Below are 5,648 nucleotides of genomic sequence, written 5' to 3'. Positions count from 1 at the left end.
CTTTTATTTAAAAAAAGTTTTAATTGATGTATAGTTGATCTACAATATTGTGTAAGTTTCCGGTGTACAGCAAAGTGATTCAGATATATATATATATATATATATTTCTTTCTAAAAATTCTCTTCCATTATGGGTTATTACAAGATATTGAATATAGTTCCTTGTGCTTACAGTAAATCCTTGTTGTTTATCTAGTTTATATATGGTAGTATGTATCTGTTAATCCTATACTCCTAATTTATCCCTCCCCCCTCCCCTTTGGTAACCCCTCCCCTTTCTTTTCTACGTCTGTGAGTCTGTTTCTGTTTTGTAAATAAGTTCATTTGTACTATTTTTTAGATTATACGTATAAGTGATATCATATAATATTTGTCTTTCTCCGTCTGATTTACTTCACTTAGTATGATAATCTCTAGGTCCATCCATGTTGCTGCAAATGGCATTATTTCATTCTTTTTTTATGGCTAAGTAGTATTCCATTGTGTATATATACCACATCTTCTTTATCCATTCATCTGTCAAAGGACACTTAGATTGTTTCCATGTCTTGGCTATTGTAAATAGTCCTGCAATGAACATTGTGGTGCTTGTATCTTTTCTGGATATATGCCCAGGAGTGGGATTGCTGGATCATATGGTAACTCCATTTTTATTTTTTTAAGATACCTCCATACTGTTTTCCATAGTGGCTGCACCAATTTACAGTCCCACCAACAGTGTAGGAGGATATCCTTTTCTCCACACCCTCTCCAGCATTTATTATTTGTAGACTTTTTTTTTTTTTAAGGTCCTTTTCCTATGTCGGTCATTACAGAGCATTGAGCAGAGTTCCCTGTGCTGCACAGCAGGTTATTATTAGTTATCTATTTTATATAGTAGTGTGTATATGTCAGTCCCAAACTCCCAGTTTATTCCTCCCCCACCTCCTCCTTATCCCCTGGTAACCATAAGTTTGTTTTCTACATCTGAGACTCTACTTCTGTTTTGTAAATAAGTTCATTTGTTCCCTTTCTTTAGATTCCACATATAAGTGCTATCATATGATATTTGTCTTTCTGTGTCTGACTTCACTCAGTATGACAATCTCTAGGTCCATCCATGTTGCTACAAATGGCATTATTTTGTTCTTTTTTTATTACTGAGTAATATTCCATTGTATATATGTGCCACATCTTCTTTATCCATTCTTCTGTTGATGGACATTTAGGTTGCTTCCATGACCTGGCTATTGTAAATAGAGCGGCTATGAACATTGGGGTGCATGTATATTTTTGAATTATGGTTTTCTCCGGGTATATGCCCAGGAGTGGGATTGCTGGATCATATGGTAGTTCTATTTTTAGGGAACCTCCATAATGTTCTCCACAGTGGCTACACCAATTTACATTCCCACCAACGGTGTAGGAGGGTTCCCTTTTCTCCACACTCTCTCCAGCATTTATTATTTGTAGACTTTTTTTTTTTTTAAGCAGTTGTTAACGTTTAATGAATCTTCTACCAGGCGGCTTCAAGCTCCTAGGACACATGCCCCACCCACACCCTTAATCTTCTCAACTCTTCTGCTGAAGAATTTGACCTTCACGGTGCAGGCTGCTTTGGGAGCTTTCCCTTCCTCAGAACTTTGTATTGATAGTAGCCTGATCGCACTACATCAATGATAGGAGCAGCTTGTCTTGTTCTGGACAACATTTACCTGTGTCTGCTCACTGACCAAGGTTCCACAGTTTATCATGGTTGAGAGCTGGGCAGAAGCTCTGGCTCCTCTTTAAGTGGTAATGCCAGATAACAACTTTCCCAAAGTATCCCGGGTGATATGTGTGGAAGTTGATCCTGTGGTGATGCACGCCACCAGCATTACCCTGGTCTCCTGGGTGCTCTTGGCGTCTGCTGTTGCAGCTGTGGCTGTATCTCATGTGGCCCTAAGTTTCCAGGTCTCCCTCAGTCTGGATGGCTGTAGACTTTTTGATGATGGCCATTCTGACCGGTGTGATACCTCATTGTAGTTTGTTTGTTTGTTTTTTTAAAAATAAATTTTATTGATTTATTTTTGGCTGTGTTGGGTCTTCGTTGCTGCACACGGGCTTTCTCTAGTTGCAGCGAGCGGGGGCTACTCTTCATTGCGGTGCGCGGGCTTCTCATTGCGGTGGCTTCTCGTTGTGGAGCACGGGCTCTAGGAGAGCGGGCTTCGGTAGTTGTGGCTCACGGGCTCTAGAGCGCAGGCTCAGTAGTTGTGGCGCACGGGCTTAGTTGCTCCGCGGCACGTGGGATCTTCCCGGACCAGGGACTGAAGCTGTGTCCCCTGCATTGACAGGTGGATTCTTAACCACTGTGCCACCAGGGAAGTCCCTCATTGTAGTTTTGATCTGGATTTCTTTACAGGTCCATGTGATCTTCTCTGCAGCATTCAGAACCAAGTCTGCCGCATCCACTATCCTAGGTCATCCTGGGTTATTTAGGTACCAAAATGGACTTTGGAGTTTGTATAGTCAGGGTCTCCAGAAAAACAGAACCAGCAGAAGATATATATATATATATATATATATATAATTTGTTATAGGAATTAGCTCACAGTTATGGAGGCTGGGAAGTCCCACGATCTGCCATCTGCAAACTGGAGAATTGGGAAAGCTGGGGGTGTAATTCAGGTTGAGTCTGAAGGCCTGAGAACCAGGAGCACTGATGTCCAAGGGCAGGAGAAGAGAGACGCCTCAGCTTAGAGCGAATGCACCCTCCCTCCACCTTTTTGTTCTATTCAGGTCCTCAGTGGATTGGATGATCCCATCCAAGATGATTGGTGGGAATAATCTTAACTCAGTCTACTGAGTTACATGCTAATCTTTTCCAGAGACACCCTCACAGACACACTCAGAAGTAATATTTTACCAGCTGGGCATGCCTCAGCCCAGTCAAGTTGACACATCATGTTAGAACTGGAACCCATATATTACTTTTATAACCAGAAAAAAAAAGTTATTTTCATTTTGAAAGAAAACATGTAACATCACTATTTTTGTAAACTATAGGAAGATACAAAGAAGAAAACAAAAATCACCCAAATCTCATTATCCAGAGAAAAGCAACTGACATTTTGCTGCAACTTGCAATAAGGCCTTTCAATGCATATTGCATTCTTGAACTTTAGTGTGCATCAGGATTAGCTGGAGTGCTTGTTAAAACAAGTGCTTTTAAGTCAGTAGTTCTGGGGTGGGCCCGATAATAAGAATTTCTAACCGCCTCTCTGGTCTTGCTGCCACAGTCAGTCCAGGGGCTACACGCAGAGAAGCACTGGTCCAGAGTTTAACACCTCTGCTGTTCCAAGCAGGGTCTCCAGCCAGTAGTATTGACATCACTTGGGAACTTGCTAGTAATACAATTTCAGGCCCCACCCCAGACCTACTGAATCAGAATCTGCGGTTTAACAAGATCCCTAAGGGATTTGAAACACAGGTTTGAGAAGCACTGGTTTATATGTGAGCCTCATACCGTCTGAAAGATAGCTTTTCCTCCCTACTTTATTGTGATCTAATTTACACACAGTAAAATGCACCATTTTATAATTGAGTTTTGACAAATTATATAAGAGTTTGGTATCTTTTCCCCCCTCTTCCTAACAGAATGAGAACTTTCCTGTGCTACCAAATATTTTGGGGAAACATGACCTTATTTGCGGAGCACAGGCTCCGGACGCGCAGGCTCAGCGGCCATGGCTCACGGGCCCAGCTACTCCGCGGCATGTGGCATCTTCCCGAACCTGGGCACGAACCTGTGTCCCCTGCATCGGCAGGCGGACTCTCAAGCACTGCGCCACCAGGGAAGCCCAACATGACTTTTAATTGACTCTATAATACATGGTAAGTAAGGATGTGCCAGTTTAATTAGTTCTTCTATTGTGGGACATCTGTGCTGTTCCCGGTTTTTCACCAGTGTAAATAATGCTTCAATGAACTCTTTTGGACACAAACGTTTCATTTTTCAGACAATAATTTTCCAAAAGTGTTATTACTGAGGCAGGCAAGAACAAACATCCATTACTGTAGGAAAAAAAGTTAATGAGTTAAAAAATTTGCTATGTGGGAATTCCCTGGTGGTCCAGTGGTGAGGACCCTGTGCTCTCACTGCCAAGGGCCTGGGTTCAATCCCTGGTCGGAGAACTAAGATCCTGTAAGCCGCGAGGCACAGCCAAAAAACAAACGCAGATTTGCTACGTGTTTGGGTTTCAGGAAAAATGGCCAGAAATCACTTAAAAAAATTCCACTGCAGGAGGAAGAGAGGGATGCAATGTATCCTAAACAAAAAGGCTTAGAAAACTTATTGTATCACTTATCAACTAATTTTTGAATCCCTTATTTTCTCAATAGCCATTCTTTTGTAATTTATAGTTGATGTAATATGTATTTATCTAAGCAATGTCGCATATGTGTAAGGAATAACTACATTCTATAAAGGGTTTAAATGTGTATAACCATGAAGCTTATTAGCAATAAAATTTTTATCTCCTAGAATGTCAGTGGCTTAAGGAATGAAGAGTCAAGGACTGAATTCACTTGGGAGTCTTTTCAGTTAGCAAGTGCATTTCTGATCAGGAGAGAACTTCTAGTTTCGAGAGGGAAACATTTCTGATTTTTTCCTTTCCAAAGAAGGTTTATATGCTTTTGTCCCACCATTTATTTTATAAACAAATGCATACATACCAGACAGGGATTTCACCTTTGACTTGTAACCTGCTTTCTTCAGCCAGCAATGTTCTAAATACCTTTTCATGTCAATAAATAACATGCATGATCATTCTTAATGAGCACCTGGTATTCCTCATTGTACCATAATTTGTTTAAACTAATTGTTTTGCCAGATGTCTCTTGTTGGACATTTAGTTTACTTTCAATTTTATTATTACAGAAACTTTAATAGGCATATTTGTATGTGGCTTTTTTCTGCAATAATTACAGATTTACATGCAGTTGTGAGAAATAATACAGAGATCCCTTGTACACTTTGCCTACTTTCCCCCAATGGTAGCATTTTGTAAAATTATGTTGTAACCAGGATACTGATATCTTTTGTTACTTGAACTTGTATTTGTGTGTATTTACATAGCTTTTTGCACATGTCCAATTCTCCTGAACTAAATTTCTTAAAGTGAGAATTGCTGGGACAAAGAGTTTGACCTTTTCGTCCAGGTTCTAGTGAAAGGGCTCATTTTCCATATCTTTGTCAACACCACCCTTGGGGATATGTTTAGGATATCCCTCTGTAACTCAAGACTACTTTTCTTCTAGTACTTCTTTAGTTTTGTTTTTGATATTCAGTCTATTTGAGGGACTTCCCTGGCAGAGTGGTTAAGACTCCAATGCTCCCAATGCAGGGGGCACGGGTTCGATCCCTGGTTGCGGAACTAAGATCCCACGTGCCACATGGTGTCACCAAAAAAAAAAAAAAAAAAGGTCTATTTGAACTTAACTTTCTGGTAAGATGATGGGAGGAGGGGTTAGATTTTTCTAAATTTTTTTCCCCTAAATGATTAGCCAGTTGCCCCAATATAACTTACCGATATCATCAAGCAGTTGACCCAAAAAAAAAAAAAAAAAAAAAGGTCTATTTGAACTTAACTTTCTGGTAAGATGGGAGGAGGGGTTAGATTTTTCTAAAT

The 5,648-nt window shown here is 40.2% G+C and overlaps 1 pseudogene; it reads right to left on the bottom strand.

The window, feature by feature from the left end:
* Nucleotides 1-106: 106 nt before the first annotated feature.
* On the bottom strand, nt 107-1,958 carry LOC102975260 (60S ribosomal protein L27a-like; annotated as a pseudogene).
* Between the last annotated feature and the right edge of the window lie 3,690 nt (nt 1,959-5,648).

Source organism: Physeter macrocephalus, chromosome 14 (assembly GCF_002837175.3).
Source record: "Physeter macrocephalus isolate SW-GA chromosome 14, ASM283717v5, whole genome shotgun sequence".
NCBI lineage: Eukaryota > Metazoa > Chordata > Mammalia > Artiodactyla > Physeteridae > Physeter > Physeter macrocephalus.
Note: the sequence above shows the minus strand (reverse complement) of the source record. Positions and strands in the feature narration are given on the sequence as shown.